At 39.7% G+C, this 20,268-nt stretch overlaps 1 long non-coding RNA gene across 1 annotated transcript; it reads left to right on the top strand.

Annotated features, from left to right (window-relative positions):
• Positions 1–7,192: 7,192 nt before the first annotated feature.
• On the top strand, positions 7,193–16,890 carry LOC143406266 (uncharacterized). Its single transcript, XR_013092187.1, has 3 exons — positions 7,193–7,597; positions 8,769–8,879; positions 16,047–16,890. It is a non-coding gene; the product is annotated as an uncharacterized LOC143406266 (long non-coding RNA).
• Positions 16,891–20,268: the final 3,378 nt, after the last annotated feature.

The following is a 20,268-nucleotide window of genomic DNA, read 5'->3' as shown; positions in this document are numbered from 1 at the left end:
TCTGAAATATTGCTGCTATTATTTTTTAAAATTGCAAGAAAATGTTCTGCCATTTCAGACCATTTATCTCTGTTAACAAGACACTTTTTTAGTTGGATAGATAATATACACCCATCTGGTGTGCAGTTTCTTCATTTACTCTGGTAATAATAACTAAAGGCACCTCTCCACTGCAATGGCATTGTCCAGGCCAATCTCTCGCCTTTCCTGCTGTTGATGTGGGACACAACAAGCAAGAAGCAATTGGGACTTGGAAATAACACACAGACGTGCCACGTAGAATGTCATTTCTTTGTTGAGAAAGAAAATAGTGCTGAGCGCTAATGAAAACAAAACTTTACTTAAAATATCCCTGTCCCTTCCGACAAAATACAGGGGAATTCCACCAGCAGGTTGCATCCCTTGCTCACTATGCTTTAGGTATGGTTTGACTCTCTCCCAAGGGTTCATGCACCGGCAGTTAGGTCCTCAGTGTGGTGATTGTTGAGAGATGGTGTGGAAATTTTAGGAGGTGGAGCCTAGTGCAAAGTGGTTGTCACTGGGGACAACACTTTCGGAAGGGATTACATAGCTCATGTGGGACTCCGGTTAGTTCTGTGGGGAGTGGTGAGACTGGTTTCTCACCGCTGTCTGGCATGGTGTCTCACCACATCATGCTTCTACCATTGTGACACCAGTTATAATGAGGAATTCGCCAGAACTGAGCCAATTCTGGCATCATGCCCCTGAATCGTCAGAACTGTGAGGTATATAAACTTCTTCTCTTTATAAAATACCTAACCTCAAGTATTTTGTAAGAGTAATAGAAAACTGACTAATACACTGCTCTATTCTCCTTTCTTCCATTCCATGAAGTTCTCTAATACATATATGTATGCACAAATATGTTTTGCCTGAGATATATAGACGATGAGATATTATAAAGAATTGGATCAACAACTTTTCATTTGTCTTAAATTATATTTTCAACACAATGAGAAATGAAGTGTTGAGACAATTTTCTGGACAATACAAGGTAAGCAATTTGCTTTAATCTCCTGATGTACAATAAATACTATTCTTCAGTAAGTAGATAGTTGCTTCCTTTCTCCATTTCCTTTTCTATATAAATATATTTAGCATTTTGGCACAGATTTTGCCAGGCATTCTAGAAGGATGAATTTTGGTCCCCAAACTATAGACTACAATTTCTCCTTTCTCTTTTGCTTTCATTTCCTATCCTGTGTTTTCTCTTCATATCATGTTTTCCCTTTCTCCTTATTTTTGAGTGTGTCTGACAGTGTTAATTGGTATTTATAGAATGTAGTCTATCAAAAAGTGAATTCAGAGACATTTACTTTTTTGTTTGGCTCTCTCTGAATTTTTTCTCTTTAATGCTTTGTTTTTGCTTTGCAGTAACATAACTAAATATCATGCTAATTCCAGACTGTTCTTGGCAGGTGAACAGTTGGCCTTCTTGCACTCACGGTTGGTAGCAGCGTCTTGGTGCTCCAGCTCCCAGTCAAGTTGGGGAGTAGGGGGAGGTGGGGATTGAACAACCAGTAATTTTGAAAATGATGGATACACATATCAGCTGACTTTGGGAGGTTTTTTAAAAAAATAATAACACAAGTAAATATAATTCAGCCAGCAGGGGCTTTGTTTTGAAGTCTTTTTTTTTTTTTTTTTTTATAGACGAGGCTACTCAGTGCTGTGCTGGAGTAGCTGTTAAAGGGCTCTTTTTTTTTTTTTTAATTTGTTCAAGCAACAGTTTTAAAAAAAATACTCTTATGAAAATATATGTTGGGCTGGGGATGTGGCTCAAGAGGTAGCGTGCTCGCCTGGCATGCATGTGGCCCGGGTTCGATCCTCAGCACCACATACAAACAAATGTTGTGTCCGCCGAAAACTAAAAAATAAATATTAAAAGCTAAAGTGTCATTCTTCTATTTTCCTTTTTAATAAAGGGGCCTTTAAAAGGTATAGTTAACATATAATAAGCAGCACACATTTAAAGTGTGTTTTGAAACACACACACACACACACACACACACACACACATATATATATATATATCATCCTTGGATCTATTTCTTAAAATCAACTATGCTTATTATAAAATGAGGCTCTTTATCATCATACATACATAAACATATATACTATTGTTTTTCCTCTCCATCTCCTTTCTTCTCATTATTCATGGATCTGCTTGACACTCTGTTAATTTGTATTAGTTGAAGTTTCTATTACAAAGTGAATTCAGAGAACTCAGATTTAAATTTTATAATAGAACCTATAGTTGGAAGAAAGCAGATTAGAGATGAGGATATAATAAGATGCTTTTGTAGAAGGAGAAACTGAGGATCAAGGTCAATTATTCAAGATCAAAGATGGTTAGTGATATCACAAGCAAGTCTCATGATTTTAAGTTTCATGGCAGTTGTATGTACCCATCTGTCACTTTTAGTCTTGATGATAGAAAAAAAAATTCTAAAAAAAAAAAATATTCAACATCATGTCAAGGCCTGATGAATGAAAATTTTCTTGCTAAATTTACTAGGAAGTGCATAAGAGCAGGCCCTCAAATCCCCCCTTTAGTGTGTGTGTGTGTGTGTGTGTGTGTGTGTGTGTGTGTGAGAAGGGTACATTCCAAGAAACAAGGTCACACAGGTATTGGCCGGAGCATAAAGAAAGATATATCATGTAGGACTAGACTTTTTTTTTCTGTTTAATAAATGTGTGCTGACCAAGTTAGAAATACAAAATTCACCATGAAGAAAACCAACACATAAACCACAATGTGCAGTGTCCCTACTTTTATTTTCCCATTCTTATTTTGAGAAGGTATAGTTAACATATAATGAATCTTTGTCAAGTTTAGCTGTTGTTCCTTCTTGGGATAGCGTCCCTGGGTATGGGAGGTCACCTGAAGATTTTAAAGTCAAATATGGGACCAGGAAATGTTTAAAGTATAAAGTAAATGCTTATAAAGAAGCATTAAAAGGAGGAAGGTAGGGTAAGCATGTTCAATATACTCTTTCTGACTAAAAATGATCTGTAATGTCTGAAAACTAGAAATCTGAGCAATTGATAAAGAATTGTGTTCATCTTTTGATGGCCGTATTCTACCTCCGACAGAATCAGCACGCATGAAATCAGAGGATCATTATTTCTGCATGTTGTTAATGAATTCCTCTCTACGTTGTTTTTCAGTTAAAAAAGAAAGAAAGTCAAGGCTCTACCTATTCAAGGAACCCCATGCTGAATACTCACATACACTGAAGTCAGAAAATATTGACTAAGAGCAGTTTAAGAAAGTATTTGAGGTAAGAAAAAAAGCACCTTCAGTAAAATGTGCATAACGTATCTGACAATACTTCAGGAATATGGCATTATACCCAAACTTCACTGCTCCTGGTGTGCTATTTTGGAAAGTCTCTGAATGCGGGCACACTTTCTTTCTTCTTAACTGTGTATTCTCAGCACCTAGAACTTGGCCTGAAACAAAGATGGGTGCTCCGTGTAGTTTAGATAAATGAACAGTCAGGTTCGCTACTTCCCAGCTCACTTTTATCCCAGCAGTGACCTAACTAGGGGACTTATCACTAAGAAGCTCTGTCTGTAGGCTTTCTGTCTGCCCACTTGTTAACTCCATAGATACTGATTGAATATTTCCTATGGGCCCTGGAATGCACTAGATCCTGGGGACAAGCTATGAGCGGGAAGACAAGATTCCTGCTCTCTCTGAACTGGCTTTCCACTAGGAAAAGATAAACCAACCCACAAATAATTCCAGATGGAGCTTTATGGAAATTAAGATGCAGTGGTGGACTGAATGAGGAATGGGGAGGTTAGGAGTGTCTCAGTCGGTCCCATCTGTGGGGACATCTGCACAATGGAACAGAGACAGTCACAGGAATCTCAGGCTGGACAGTGCTCCAAGGGAACAGCAGGGTGAAGCTGGAAGTGGGAACAAGCAGCTGGGGATGAAGAGGTCACAGCAGCTGGAGTGGAGGGAAGGAAGGGGACAGTCAGAGGGTTAGAGTGCCCAGCTGTTTGGTCAAACAGTCTTCTTGGCTGGAGAGAGAGCAAGAGGCCAGGCCACGGCAGGCCTTGGAAGTCTGTCTGGTTGATTTTATTAGCTTTAAATAAGTTCTTTCTTCATTAAATACCAGCTCCTGATATATTATTTTAAAGTCTACTTAATAAAGATAAGCTTTTAGGTTAAAAACCCTATTTCTAATGCTTATTAAGGAATTATGATATTAAGAAATGAATTAAGAATTTATTTAAAAAGCTCTATATAGCTAGACAAGGTAGTTTGAACTTCCTTCAAAAATAAGGTATTTGGTTTATAACAAGGGCTGGCAAACTTTAAGGGATCAGATAGTAAATAATTTAGTAGTTGAAGACCAAGAGGCACAGTCTGGGATATTTTGTAGGTATTTACATATTTTTGTGTATGTTGCAATTACACACACACACACAAAAATAATGTTTACTATTATAACCACTTTGGTGTGTACAACTCCTTACGTATTACCACCTATGTCTTTAAACATGTCAAAAATCATTCTTAGCTCATGGGCCAGGTGAAAGAGACAATGATGGGTCAAAGTTAGCTATGTGTCTTCACTGGCCACTACTGAGTTTAAAGAGGTATCACAACTCCTCTTTTCAACAGAATAATTGACATCAGTACCAAAAAAAAAGACATTTAAAAATTTCAAATAACTTTTAGTATAAGCTGTAATACAAAAAAAAATGTTCAACAATCCCTGTGTTTTTATTTTTATCGAATACATATCCTCCTGGTTTTACATATGCCAATTTAAGAAATAACATTTGATGAAATTCATAGCATAAACATTGACCATCAAGGATGATGTCTGTGGTGGTTAATTTTATGTGTCAACTTGGCTGGGTTAGAGTGCCCAGCTGTTTGGTCAAACAGTCTTCTAGCTGTAAAGGTTTTTGTAGATATGATTAACATCTGATGTTGACTGTAACAAGGAACAGTCATATGAGGGGATCTCTTCCAGTCATGCAAGAGCAAAAGCGAATGTCAAGGAAACAGACTTCTGCTCCAACACTGTAATATAGTCAATCTTGCCTGAGCTTCCAGCCTGCGAGTCTGCCTTACAGATTTCAGACCTCCAACCTGAATAATTGCACGTAAGCCAATCTTTTAAAGATATACATAGCACATACCGTCAGTCATCTCTTGGTGTCTTTGGGGAATAGGTTCCAGGATCCTTGAGCCTACCAAAAGTGTATAGTACTTGAGCCCTTTATATAAAGCTGTATCATTTGAATATAAGCTGTACACATCCTTCCATATATTTTTTAATCATCTCTAGATTACTTATAACACCTAATACAGTGCAGATACCACATAAACATGATGCTGCATCGTTGAGAAAATACTGACAGGAAAGATATGTCTTGCACACATTCGGTACAGAAACAATTTTTTTTCCTGAATGTTTTTGATGTGTAACTGGTTGAATCCACAGATTTGAAACCCACAGATATGAAGGGCTGACTGTGTGTATGTAGATATAAACTTTATTTTTCTCTTCTCTGGAGAAACCTGGCTGATACAATGCCCTGAATGTTTCTTCGAGTCTGAAAAGATTAAAAGTTGCTGTGACTTTTTGGAATAAGGCCCTACTGTCTGGTTTTTAGTTTCCAGACTTTAAGTTTCATCATCAGAGACAATGAACATTTGGTATATGTATTGCAAGAGCCTCTGGTACTGGACGTAGATATAACAGCCGAGAATTTTGAGAGTTACAGTCCTAAGATTTTTATCCCCCCAAATCTTACCTATCATCTGCCTTTGAAAAAAAGACCCTCTCGTCCATAAATAGAATTTACAATTGTTCAGCCATCAAATTCATTCCATATGCAAGCCTTTCTTTTTGTATGCTGGCTCTCTTGGCCTTGTAAATAACCCAAATAAATCCTCCATAAAATAGTTTATGGGAGTTCCTACTCTCAATTAGGAATGGAATGCCATACACTGGCTCTATCACTTGCAGAAGGAACTCTTCTCTCCTCATTAACTCGCTACTTCAGAGAGCTCAGTGCCTGGGGGAACCCTCATCTTGTACCAGGGTTTCAGGCGCTGTGATTTTTTTTTTTCCCCAAGAATTGAATGATTGTGCTTTTGGGGAAACAGCATCACCTGTGACAGATAACTTCTTTATTGGGGAAGATGAGTAACAGTGACTGCGGCACTGATATCTTACTTAAAAACCAAAAGGGGAAGAAAGGTGATAGTGAGTATCGCCCAACACCTGTCCATAAAGCTCATGATTCATCACACCCAGAGAATTCTGCAGGAATAATACATTCATTGTGTCATGGCCACGGAATCTTCCCAAGTTTAATAGCTGCTGCAGATCCGAAGCGCAGAAGCCTCTGAATTAAGATGATTCAGTAGGTTCCAATTCATCCTAAATAAGTGGCTGTCTAGATAAACGAAGTTCATCAAATTGCAATGAATACCATATAACAACCTTGCTGGGGCCGCACGCCCCTGGGACACAGAGCGTGTCTTACAGTGTGTTCTGCAGCAACTCTGGAGCACAGCTTTTTTTGCAGTCCCTGTTAAATAATAACAATACGACAGTGAGTTTGCCCTGAATCGCTTTGGTTTCTATCAGCAGAGTGAATGCTCTAATAACATAAACTATGTTACTTAAATTCAACCACATATCAAAATGCCCTTATGGAATGCAAGCTTTGGAAATATCTTTTTTTTTAAGTAGTAATAAAAGAAAACAAAACAAAAATCAGTATTAATTATATTTCATTCAATGTGTTGGGAAAAGGACAGCTTAGATTCAGGATCAACTGCAGGGATGAAATTTCCTCAGCCTCTCAGAGTTCTTTTTAGCTAGTTCTCTGGTTCTCTAACATGCTGGAGAGACACTTGGCAGTGACACAGTATGGCTAGAGGAGCCAAATTATTGAAAGGACCCTGGGCGCTCACTGGGATGCTTAGACAATGAGGTAGTGGGCTGGCTGCTTCTTCCCCAGCATTGACCCCACGGGAAATGACTATGCCTAACGTCAGCTTTTCAGGGACCAGGGACTCCTCCCCCAGTAGAGGAGCTGTGAGTTCTCACGATGCTGCAGACAGCTGGCTGTCACACCCAGATTGGTGCCAAACACCTGGTGCCCTCCCCCAGCCTATGGAGTGGGACGTGGTCCATCCTGGGTTGTGATCTCACACTGCATGCAATGTCTTGGTCCTGGGCTAATGTTTTGTGGAATAATGGAAGGATCAAAAGACTTTGTTTCACACCTTTTTCTCTATGACATTTGGCTTCAGGAAAGTTTCTCCATTTTCTAAAAATTCTTCACTCATACTCCTTAACTGGTATCGCATGACATTGTGAAATTCACTGTCTACTTCATGGGCAAGATGGGACAGTTCCAAGAGGACTCTCATGACAGAACACACAGCCTCAGCTGGTGTTGGGAGTCCTCGTTTCTAGAAATTGCAGTAATTTCTTTTTTTCAAGACGAAGCAGGCCCTTGATACTCTCTGGAGCTAGCTCTCAGTTCCCACCTGCCGTGCTGTGGCTGCTTTGCTGCATAGGTATGGGTGAGTACTGCCACCTCAAGTGCTTTCGAACCCCACTCTTCCTGCACTTTACCACCTCTGTGGAGCCCAGCTCTGCAGCTATTTCCTCTTCCTGTGTCTCTGCTTATTATGGCTTAGATACAAGGTGTCCCCGCAAAAGCTCCTGCAGGAATGTAAAATTATTAGATTATGAGAGCTGTGACCTAGTCAGCCCATCCCCGTTTGAATGGACACACTGGGTGATAACTGAGGAAGGTGGGGTGTGGCTGGACAAGGTGGGTCACTGGGGCCCTGTGCTGGAAGAGTGGGGCCATGCCCTTGGAAGAGTGATCTTTTCTGAAGTCCTCTCTCTTTTCTTTCTTCTTCCTGACCCCACAATGACCTGAGCAGCTTTCTTCCTCTGGGCCACGATGTTCTGCCTCACCTTGGGCCCAAAGCAAAGGAAACGCTCATCTATGGATTAAGACCTCTGAAGTCATGAACCCCAAATAGCCATTTCCTCCTCTAATATTTTGGTCACAGTGATGCAAAACACTAACTAAAACACTGCCTGCTGTGCTGGCTGTGCAGGCCCCTTTAGTTTTACTGCTGGGGGGCTATTCATGGACCCACCACCAAGACTATATTTTCTGACTTGACATATCCAATAGTAAAATGGAATTTGGCACATTTACCTCTACTAACATATCCCTTTTGGAGGCCAGATTACAGTGTTAAACGATGTTTACATTTTACAAATGTTTTTGTGGTGTAAAGGAAAAAAAAAAAAAACAAGCAATTTGGCATTTGAATGTAACATGTGAATTTTATTCTACTATTTAGTAAATCCCTTCATCTCTCTGTCTCTCAGTTTTTAGATCCATATGGTATGCAGTGGGAAGTTGGGGGTGGGAGAACTTACCACTAGCCAACTTCTCCTGGTGGGGTTGTAAAGGGAATGTGTAAATTAGCAACAATGTAGTTAGTGTAAGTTGAAAATACCTTGCAAATTTAAGAGGGGTGCAGAAGCATCAGTTGGTGAATGATCTTGGGATTGAAGGGAGAAAGGGTATGATCCTCATTAAATAGAATGTTGAGTAGAATAGAAAGTTGGAATAGAAAGTTGAAGCAACGTGGCCAAAGTCTGATAGTTGCAAGAGCTGAGACTAGTACCCAGAATGTCAATTTCAGTTTCATTTTTTTTCTTAATAAGACCGAAGATATACTATGACTTCCCGCATCAGAAGAGAAAACAAAATCTGAAGCTTCTACAGTCCATTAGTTTGAAGATGGACTTAATGACTCTGATCACTTCTCCAATCAGGTAGCAACCAGCTTAGTCCAGTCATCTTCCCCTCAGCATCTGGCTTTAATGTTATGTGATGTTACTAGAATCTTATATGTGATGTCCCTAGGTATTTGTAGGTAGAGAGAGTAAGAAACTGGTTTCTTTCGATGTATTTTTCTTTTTTTTTAAGGGGGGGGGAGAGAGAGAGAGAGAGAGAGAGAGAGAGAGAGAGAGAGAGAGAGAGAGATTTTTTAATATTTATTTTCAGTTTTCGGTGGACACAACATCTTTATTTTATTTTTATGTGGTGCTGAAGATCGAACCCAGCGCCCCACGCATGCCAGACAATCATGTTACCGCTTGAGCCACATCCCCAGCCCCAGTGTATTTTTGTTAATAAGGAGGAAAACGTTTTTTTTTTAAATAGACATCTTATGCATTTTTGAGTCTCAGATTATTTTCAAATTAACACCATCTAGGAAATTCACCTCTTTCCTTCTTATTAGGTATTTTTAGAGACTTTCCTGATCTTTAAAATAGTTATTAGTACAAGAAGTTTAAAACTTTGTGTGTGGCTTTTTAAGGAACATTTGCTTATACAAATTACTAGATGAAAGAGATTGTACCTATAACAGAAGATGAAGGACTTTTCCCTGAATGGTTTTTATCTTCATTTCATAGACTCAAGCTATCCCTCCTCTGTATTTGTAAATACCCACTTAGATATGGACTTGGTTGGCCAATTTTTTCTTCTGCCTGAGAGTGGCATGGATTCAATATTGCTGATCCACATGGGTGATTCTATCTGATTGTCTTTTACCTGGCAAATCCTTAGCATCTCCAATGTAATGTCATGCTGTCAAGACACAAGCGGGTAGCTCTCTGAGCAAGAATGTTTTCCTGAGTGGCAAGATCAGGAAAGACAGTGTTGGCTTGTTCCTTCCCAGCTGAACAGAGCAGGATGAGCTTGTACCTCATCTAGATCAGCACACTGTGTCCTTGTGGGCAATAAATCATGTGCATTACCTGAAAAGGAGAAGCTTGAAGGATTCAGTTCCTACCGTATCTAACTGCTATTCTCAGAAAGTCAAAACCCCTCTTTTAGGAATTATTAATATCATGCTTCTAAGCTCTTTGCATGAGACAAAACAATTAAAGATGTTTTATCTTTTTTCTTGTGTGGCTACAGTGAAGATAGAGTATTAAATGGTTGGTGGTTATTAGCTCTGATGCTTAGGGGTCAACTCTGTCTTGCTTCTCTCCTCCAGGTAGCAATCAGGCAAGGCCAGCTGCCTGCACATAATCATCTGGGCCTTAGTTACACAAAGTCAATAGGATGTAAGGAGACCTGAGATGAGTGATCTGGTATAAATCTTTGGGCAGCAGTTGAGTGGACATGAGAAAGTTATATGCAAGATGAGGGAGGAGAAGGCAACATGTGACTATGCAGAAATCACCAGGAAACAGGAAAGAAATAGTTACAACGGGAAAGTGCACTTAGATAGTGGGAAAATATTTTTTAGTAAGTGTTTGGCACAGATGTGCTTGTTAAACCAAAGAGAACAAAACTCTCCATCACTGGAGGAGCCAGCAGGTGTCCAATATATTTAAGAATCACCATAAGTTATTCACGAGATCCTCTCACCTCGTGTACTTCTTGTTTAGCTGAGCTTTGGGAACTAGGGATTTAGGACAAAAATGGAAGAAAAATCAGGCAAGCAAATAGGTTTTGCTGCTGATCTCTGAGTTAAGAAGAGAATTTCAAGATATTGCTGTCTGACAGGCTGAGAATTTCTGGGTTGTGTAAATTAGCATGGATGCCAGGTGATATTGCTTTGCGGAGGCCAGCATGGGACAAAGAAGCACAGAGACAGATCATACAGTATAAGGCTACTGGACAAAAATAAAACTTTAGTCAGAGAAAAGTGGGGATACCATCATAGATATTCTACCTAAGGGACTCTCTAATGCCACGGAGGTGTGAGGGACTGGGGTCTACTAACCCTTTTTAGAAACTCAGTGTAAACTTCCAGACCTAAGAGATGGGTTAAAAAAATCAAATGTCTGGGTTTGAATTTTAGGTTCGCATATGCCCAGCAATATCAGTCAGCTATTGCCGTAACTGCTGAGCAACAAATCACTCCAGAACTCAGAAGCAAGCGATAACTAGACTCTTTTGCTCAGTTAGGTATTTGTCAGACAGCTGGGGTTTGACTGAACTGGTCTCATCATCTGATTTGGTTACCAGTCCACAGATTCACCATTTGGCTTTCATTCTTCTGAGACTGGGAGGCTACTAGGTCCATATTCCTGTAGAGTAAAAGACCAACCACATGCAAGCATACCTTCACATCTCTGTACCCACCATCAACTGAAGCAAGTCACATAGCACTTGCTACATTAAGGGGAAGTACATTCAACCCTCAGTGGTTCCAAGTCAAGTATCACCGCCAAGTTTAATATCCATGGGGCAGGGAAGCACAGCCCACCAATGGGAAAGTGAGTTGGGGGAAAGGAGTAAGTGTTGAGGAAACCAAAACTTAATCTGCAGCCTTGAATACTTTGTTTAACCTTTCCAAGTGAGTTAACCCATCAGGAAAGAGGGAACTGAAGGTGAAATCTGAGGAATGAACTGGATCATAGACTTGCAAAGTTAAAAGTCCCTGGCCCACAATAATTATTCAATAAATGCTAAGTTTTTAATCTATCTATCATCTTTCATAAACTTTACTGTTACCTCCTTGCTAGATATACACAGGCACATTACTACCTAAACGTTGTAGTAGTCATTTTTATTTTTTTTAAGTTATAAGCAACAGAAATGACTGCTGGGTTGAAACATGAAAGTTAACAACAACAAAAAGAATATCAAGCTCAGAACATTGTCAAGATAGCAGGAAATTTCACTGTGAGACTATCCATATCCATTACAGGAATATTGCTGTCACTGACACCAATTGGTTGCCACCATTGTTGTTATGTTGCCTCTGGCCCTGGGCCCTGGATGTTGCTTCTCCTCGACAGCTCCAAATTGAGTAGACCCACAAGAGTTTAGATGTTTATGATGACTGTTTCCTGGATTCTCCCCCTGAAGGTACCTCCTATTGGATGAGCTTAGGTTGCACATATATGAAGAGGATTTTGAGAAAGTGAATTTTGATGTTCGCTGTTTTGACCTTTTAAATGGAATTAAGATGTCTCCTTTCAAGATGTGTCCTAGGGAATCCTTCAAACATTGAGAAGTGTTTCACATTTGAGACCAACCAATGCAACTGTAGTTTCTAGCTCCAAAATTCAGCTTTTGCCTCTGGATGATGGCTTCTGGAAGGTGTAGAAAAGATCATCAGTGTTTCCATGTGAACAGTGGCTTCAGAGTGAAATCGCCTCCCATTGTCTTTTAGCATTTCGTTTTCTCCTTTCTGTTCATGCTAATTGTGGGTGATTTCTCATCTTCCCCCCTTTTGAGATGACGTTGGCTTATCTAATGGGGCTCAAACATTTCACTTGATATCAGGTGTCTGAGTTTCAGTGTTAAACGTTTAGCTCTCTCCTTAGTGCATATCAAGGGTTACATGTGTAAATTGTCAGGACTTAGTAAATCCACATGTTTTCAACATTGGAAGCCTATCAGCCACTACTAAAGAGAGTTGCTTAAACTGATGCCTGTCTACCTGACACTTTAAACACTGTTCTTAGCCTCAAAACAATGACTTTTCCGAGTCTGATTCCTGGCAGCTATAGGTTGGTTTGAATTAGCCAGACAAGTAATCCCTTTCTGGGACCAAGGAAAATGTGCAACCTCATTTTGGGTTCTTGGATTTTCTACCGGTGTCCTTGGGAAAGTTTGCTAACTTCTCCAAGTTTCAGTTTATAATTCATTTTCCAGGAATATCACAATTCTTACATTGGAAGATTCTTGCAAGCCTTAGATAAAATGCTCATCAGGATTGGGCCAATTTCCTTCTCATTCATTCTGCTCCAGCTAGACTTTGTAATAATTAATTAATTTTTGACAAGTCCCCTCTGGTCTCAAGGTCTTTTTAAATGTTCTTTATCATTTATGTCACTGCCTCTTGACACCAACTGCATTTATTTATCCATTTATTAATGGATATTTATCAAGTGCCTTATCCATGCCAAGTATTGCTTTAGGTACAGGGACTGTATCAGAGTACTGACAAGAGTACTTTACCCCTTAAGGCTGCCATTCTGTTTTGGAGATAGTCTGACCTTAGCTTGTTAGATGGAGGAAAATGCTAAAGGGACAAGCCCGAAAGGGGGTTGGAACTATCGTTAAAATTGTCCAGTACAGACGAGTGCTCAGTGCTCCCTGGGCCTGAGATAAATTTTTAGCTCCTTGCAGTGTTATGGGGAAAAATCACTAATTCTGCCTGATGAGTTAGTAGTAAAAGTGATGTGGTCACTCCTGCCGGAGCATTTTGGAGTGGCTTTGCATGGTTCTCTGTAGCTGTCCTTCTTCTGCCACTGAGGTTGCAGAGGAAGGCTAGGTGGCCCGGACAGTACTGATAAAAGATGGCAGAGTTTTCCTCAGCAACTGTGTGGGAAACAGCCCACCAGACCCACTCACTGTGGACACATAATGTGAACAAGAAATACACATGCTCTGCGCGAAGTCGGCAATGTGGTGCTACTTTGTCACCACTACCCCATCCGCCTTATCCCGACTAGTGCAGAGTGTCACACAGGCACTAACCAAACAGATGACTTGGTGCCATTACCTCAATGAGCAGACAAAGTAAGGAGGTTTGTCATCTTTGGTGGCAGCTTAAAAATGACCCTCCTGCACTACTTGTTCAGTGCCAGGTGTACAAAGACTGCATTTGTTTTGTTTTGCTTATTATATTGAATTTCAACGTTGTAGGATTTCAAGACATTTTTGTAAAATGAACAAATGGATATAAATATATAGATATACATTCATATTTATATATATATGTACACATAAATATGCATATGACTGAAGGATTTGCATACAAAATTGTTGGTACACAAAAGTAAGCATTATTTTTATACTTGACACTTAATCTCTTATCCTTTTAACTTGTTCTTCAAATGAAAATGATTACACATTTTTATTTAATTAGATTCTCTGACTAATAACAATTAATTACAAAATATATTTGGACATAAGAGAAGCAGAAGTCATACTGGAACCCAGGGGCTGCTGTATGTATCAGTTACAAGGCTGCTAATACGTAGTGAGTGACAGCTAATAATGTCTAGTATCTATTTGTTGAGAGACTACTATGTTCTTGTAAAATACCAAACCCTTCATATGTATTAACTTATTTAATCCTGATAAGGAACCACTATTGGTTCCACTATTTTCCTCATGATGTGGAAATACATAGGGTGAGGAACTTTCTCAAGTTGCCACAGCTAGCAAATGAAAGCCAAAGTGATCCTGACTACTCTTATTCCACAGGGGTGCCATTAATATTTCCACTCTACAGCCTGGTCCTGGATTAGCTTCCACCATTTCAACTACTAGGTGTTGCTAAGTCCTCAACAGAAAGGTTTTTGGTCTCAGTCTCACACTTTGCCATTCATATCACTCAGTCCCTCCTAATATGGCTGCTTCTCTCTGGTTCCATCTGCCTCTCTCACTATGAACTTTCTGAACTTGCCTACTGTCTTCCTTTCTCATTACCTCAATGATCCTACATGCCTTGGCCCTACATGGTGTCTTCTCTGTAAATCCTTTAGTTTCCTTCTTCAATAACTTACTGATTTTTCTTTTCAGAACTCCAGCAAGAATCTATCATACTCTCAGACCCAAATTAGACTTTCAGATGAGGGCAGGTCATAATTTCTTGGCCACACCATAGATCACTTGTTGGTACTACCTACCAATCATCCAATCATCTTAGTCTTGTGGTAGAAATATTGTTATCTAGAGATTCTCAGAGTGAAGTACTTGGTTGAAACTATTTACTTGGAAAAGCTTTGGGCATGGCAGGAGTCATAATGAATATAGGAACCATCACTAAATGTCTGTGCTGAGCTAGGCACCACCCAAAACATCCTAGACACATTGGATAGCATGGCCTTCAAGGTTGGCATTACCATGATTTCTATTTAACAGATGGAGATATGAGTCTTTTAATCTTGCCCAAGGGTTCAAGGCAAGAAAATAGCTGAACACGTATTCATATGGTCTCGACAGTTGTACTACACTAGACCAGAAGTTTCCTTTGCACATATTTATTTTATTTAAAAACCTCTGCTCTCTTTCTACCTGACATAAATAGAACAGTTGAAAGTCACCACTACCGTCAATATTAGAGACATGTCAAATGCTGTCACTTAGCCAGAAAGCTGCTCTGGAGTAACTGTGTAATATTATACAACATGACAAGCTCTCATCCACAGTGGCAACATTAAAGCCAGGGGCATGTGGTTTGTGCAAAACCCCAAAGCCATTAGCTGAAATCCCAGGACCAGAAGGCTGAAGAATTAACCACCCAACCCAATATGGTCTCGGCCCTGGATAGCAGAGGCCCACACTGCACGGGTGGGTTATTTTCATTCAAGGCGAAATGTGTGCTGACATTCAGCTTTCTGTTCCGGAGCTAGCTGGGCACATTATCTTCTCAGTGTGGATTGGATGAGGGAGGTGAGAAGCAAACAGAAAATTCTTGGCAGCCAAAGACAGTCAGGCAACAGAGGAAGGGAGGAGAGCTGTCAGAGGACTGAGGAGGAGTCACTTGACTTTTGGGATGTTCCTACCAGTTTTCTTCAGTCCTAAGCCTGCTTTTTGAGAGTCTCTTTTCTTTTTCAACACTGGGGATTGAACCCAGGTCTTCATGCATGCCAGGCAGGTGCTCTTCCACAGAACCACATCCCCAATCCTTGAAAGTATGTTGTTGATACATGGAAAATGAGAGGGAATCTTAAGAATTAAGAGCCTGGAAAGGGTCATCTAATTACCTCTCTGCCTTTCTCCCGATCATCCCTGGATCAGTCAGAATTTTAGCAGTTAAGATACTTCCAAGAAAAAGAACTTTAAATTATAGGAAAAATAAAAAGATTCAATAGTTTAAATGATCAAAAAAAAAAAATAGCTCCTAGTGATATGAACTGCTAAGGTCCCAAGATAGAGTGGGCTTAAAGTAAGATTTGCTACATTTTTTTTTCTGTATTTTTTTCTGAAGCATTAACTGATTTTCTTTCTATTTGCAGTCTGGTGGCCAACAACATCCAGTCACATGTTTCCTGCTCTAGGAAGAGAGAATTGCCCTCTAATAAGTTCTTCAAGAAAAGCAAAGGAGATTCCCTTCTAGAAACCCCAGCCCAGATCTCCTCTGGTTTCCTTGCTCTGCTTGAATCATCTGCCTATTCCCTCTCCAATTACTCTGGTTTTGCTGTGGGCTGTGCTGATTAACTGAAGCTAATTAAGAAACATCCTTGGAGCTAAGGATGAAATCATGTCAAACTGTAGAGTGAACGTGGGTGGAAGGGTAGTTTTTCATGAATCCTCTTGACTACTAGGAAAGGAAATAGATTCAGTGTGTCAGTCAACTTTGCATGTCTGTGACTAAAATAGCTGACCATAATAATTTAGTGGGGCAGGAGCTTATTTGGGGAATTCCTGTTTCAGAGGTCTCCATCCATAGATAGCAGAGACCACCATTCTGAGCCCAAGGTGAGGCAGCATGTCATGGCAGAAGGACCCAGTGGAGAAAACCTGCTCAGCTCCTGGGAGCCAGGAAACAGGCAGAGACCAGGGGAAGGGGCTTCAAGGAAGAACAACTTTCTAGGGCCAGCCTCTGGTGATCCCCTCCTCCAGCCCGTCCCACCTGCCCACAGTTACCGCCCTGTCCATCCACTCAAGCTAGGATGGACTAATAAGGTTGGAGCTCTCACGGTCCAGTCACTTTTCCTCTCAACAAGACTAACACAGGAGGTTTGAGGGTCACCTCATATCCAAACCATAACATTCGGCAAGGCAACGAGAGACCACAGGAGGCCCACGTCCCATCTCAGAGGCAGTATGGCAAATCTTCTCATTTGGCTCCTCTACTCCTATTCCCTTGGGCCCATATCCATGCTGCTTGAGATGAAGACAACATGAAGTTTAAGCATCTTACATGGTATATAAAGTCTGTTATGAACTGCTTTCTACCTACCTTTTACTCTCCTTTCTATTTCCTCTCCACAAAGAACTGTGTGAAGCTTTAGAATCTCTTCCATCCTTCCCCACACAGCTTTTTGTTAACATTCTTCAAAGATCAGCCCAAACATTTTGTTCTAGAGACCTTTTATGACCTAACCATGTTGGACAAGGTTCCCCTGCTCTGTGTGTTCATGGGAACCTGAGGTCTTCCTTCCTGTGGAAACATCCTTCTTCATTGATTTGCTTATTTTTCTCTCTCCTCGGGGATTGTAAGCTTCTTCAAGGAAAGGTCTGCAACTTTGTATCATTGGTGCCTGGGATTCCACATGGCATAGGGTACATATTCAGTCACTGGAGATGTGCTTGCTGAGTGATTCTGTTTTCCAGTAAACTCTGCTAAGTTGTGAGGGCACAGCGTGAGCCAAAAAAGCAAAGGAAAACCCATATCTATGCTGTCACAGAGATTGCTCACTTAAAAAAAAAAAATAGTTAGCTGGGTGCAGTAGCACGTGCCTGTAATCCCAGTGCCTGGGAGGCTGAGGCAGAATTGCAAGTTTGAGGCCAGCCTCAACAACTTAGTGAGGTCTTAAGCAACATAGTGAGGCTCTGTCTCAAAAAACCAAAAAGGCTGGGGGATATGACTCAGTGTTTAAGCACTCCCGGGTTCAATCAACTATACCTAAATAAATAAAATAAAGATAAATTAAAAATTAAAAAAAAAAAAAGAAATGAGAGAAGGAATGGGAAACATCTTCCTGTATCTAAGAAGGTATATTGAAAAGAGGATGAGGTGGATCTTTCTCAGTGGAACTGCCAGCACTTTCTCTGACCTACATTTTCTTCCCCCATAAAATGAGGACATTTTCTGTTTACCGTTAAACGAATAAAATTATATTTTTGTTACAGTCCATGAAGTCTTTCTTCCTTTGTTCACCTAACAAGTAAAAGTGGGTGAGGCTGGTTGACCTTCCCCTGGAGATGTCTGAGGGGATTTCTGCATATCTAGAGGGATAGCCACTGGGCAGCCCTGTGTGCAAACCCAACCACAATTCCCTTAAGCAGTCTGAGTGTCCAACACTGGATAACTCCTCCCTAGAACACTGCCTGGTTTTCTTGGGATGAGAATCTCAGAAACACATTTGTATCAACTACTGATTCAAGACGGAAAAGGACAAAGAACATTATATTAAATGGAAATTTTGTGAATTTGGTACCAATCTCAATCTTACCTTGCTGTTCTGGCAACATATTATTTTAACTCATTGCCAAATAACTTGCACCTAGTTTTAAACTAATATTTAATGTTGGAAAATTCTAGGTACATAATTTCTATTCATTAAAAACTGCTTATAATTAAGAAAACAAATGCATAATGAATGCTTTTGTTATGAAGTGGCCTCTATTTATTATCGTTTTTTTTTCCTACCTTTTTGCTCATTTGCTAATTCTCAGTATTCAATAATCAGAACTGGGTTTCCCGGTCATTATTATGAATTAGCAACACGCCACTGTAATTCATTGTAATTCACCAGAGATGAAGTTTGGATAAATGGAGAAAGGATTTTAACAAAAATCACTGTGCTGAAACAAAATTGCAGGGTAGATTGGGTCCCTCTGCTAACTAAGCTTGCCTTCAGATTTTCTTTCCTGTGTCCCCTACTACCTTAGGAGAGAAAAAAAAGATAGAGTAAATGATGAAGTCCTTTAAAAAATTCAAATTCAAACCTAGATTTTAATAAAGTTAACATTAATAGTTTAGATGATTAGAGGAAGGGCTTCTAATCAATCCGACAGATAAGATCGCAGTCATAATTGTGCTGGCTGTTATTATTTCCTTTTCATGTATTCTTGTACCAAATGGAAAATAAAGTCTTGAGATGTCTACAGGTGGAAATGAAAATAATGGTTTTCACTGATAATTTGATAGGAAGTAATTGGCCACCTGAAGAGAAAAATCCTCCTCGTGGAAATAATTATAAATAATTGGTTACCACAAGATTGGACTACATTTGATCTACTCAGCACAACAAATACTCTTAACTAACGGCACTAACATGACACTTTGAGGGTGTTAGCAACCATGTAAGTTGGAGACAAAAAAAATTTTACTGACAGAATAGCCATGGTTCAACTTCCGTTCACAGATGTGATCATTTGACAAAATTATTTTAAATTATATTTTAATTAACTGTCAATTTTGTTAAAATGAAGATTTTGCATAAAAGTCAGTCTTTAGAGTTTTTCTCTTGGGAAAATAAAAACAAAACTATCAAACAACACTGGACCTTTATTGCCACAGTGGTGTCAATTATTTGGAACTGAAACAAATCCTAGTTATGCAGAGCTCCGAGTCATCTACTTAGTGCTTTTAGAAGCTCACTTTCTTGACGTTTGAGTTTGGGCCTCCATCTCTGAGAACACCTCCGATGTGTAAATAAAATTTCCTACTTTGTATAGTAAATTCACAATTATTAACTTACTTTGTCCTTACGACAACTTTGTAAAATAAACACAGTTTACTGAAAAATTGCCAAGACTTTCAAGTAGCTCCATCCAGGAAGACAAGCCCATAGGGAAACGCATGGATGCAAGTGTTTTGACTTTTCACCACATGACCTGTCCATTGAGTCCTGCTAACTCTGGTCAGAGGGCAATTGTAGAAGTCCCTATTGTAGTAATATGTGGAGTCAGGTGATATAAATATTTTTTAATTTGAAATCTCAAGTGATAGCCTTTAACATCTTAGATGAAATTATTTGTTTTATGTAAGAAATGCTAAATAGCCAAGAATCAAGAGAAGGTTCAATATTCTGACCCATAGAAACCCTTCCAGAAAGTTCCTTGGAGCTATTTGTGTAGTCAGAAAAATAAACAATTTCATTTCTCACCGTAGATTCTAGGAAGCTTTGCACCCAGTAAGATACAAGCTCTTCCTCTCTTACTGGGTACTTGACTTTCTCCAGTTTAATACATTTTAATTTGATCTACTTCAGGGAGATCAGGACCTAGAACAAGTTGCCTGGAATGTTCTTCATTTTCCCTCCCAAATCCTGGCTCTTTATAGGACTGGTTTTTCCTTTTCCTCCATGTCTCTGTTGTATTGTCACTTCCTGAGTAAGGAGTGGCTTCTCCTGACAAAAGCCCCCTGAGACATTGGCCCATTTTATTGCCTCCAGAGATCTGTCTACAGCCTCAGTTTTTCTGGCTTAGTTATTGTTTAACAGTTGGTTATATAACAATTACTTCTGTTGTACTTGTTTCCACAAAGGTGCGGGCTGCACAAAGACA

This window comes from Callospermophilus lateralis, chromosome 8 (assembly GCF_048772815.1).
Source record: "Callospermophilus lateralis isolate mCalLat2 chromosome 8, mCalLat2.hap1, whole genome shotgun sequence".
NCBI lineage: Eukaryota > Metazoa > Chordata > Mammalia > Rodentia > Sciuridae > Callospermophilus > Callospermophilus lateralis.
Note: the sequence above shows the minus strand (reverse complement) of the source record. Positions and strands in the feature narration are given on the sequence as shown.